The sequence below is a fragment of the Candoia aspera genome, chromosome 6, assembly GCF_035149785.1.
Source record: "Candoia aspera isolate rCanAsp1 chromosome 6, rCanAsp1.hap2, whole genome shotgun sequence".
NCBI lineage: Eukaryota > Metazoa > Chordata > Lepidosauria > Squamata > Boidae > Candoia > Candoia aspera.
Genome location: NC_086158.1, coordinates 50,710,394 through 50,710,871, shown reverse-complemented (window position 1 = coordinate 50,710,871; position 478 = coordinate 50,710,394).

Below are 478 nucleotides of genomic sequence, written 5' to 3'. Positions count from 1 at the left end.
CCACAGGCCTCTTTATTGTTTTCTCGAGCCCCCTATGGTTTTGAACATGTGCAACAAATAGACATCCTCAGGTTTATCGACAGGCGACTGTTAAGGCCAAATATGAAAGAGAAATCCTGGTAATGTAATCGGACGCAGAAGTTTACATGCAGGAAGGATTTTGTAGCACATACTGTTTTCACAAGCCTAGAGAACCCACGAGGAGCGCACTCCGGAAAGTTGCTCGTTTGCTGTTTCCTTTGCACAACCGGCGGGATTTAAGGGCGTCCACCATCTTGTCTCTCTCTCTCTTTCCCCCTCCGCGTCCTGCCTTATTCAGAAAGTATCTGCTAAGGATCTGCTAGTCCGTTTTGCTCTGCACTTGAACTGGCAAAAAAGTAAAGTCTCAAAAAGTTGTCAATTGTCGCTATGGTGTTTGAGAAATCGCCTTTCACCTTAAGAGAGTCCCGGGACTCTACAGAAAGTTGGATGCGCTGCT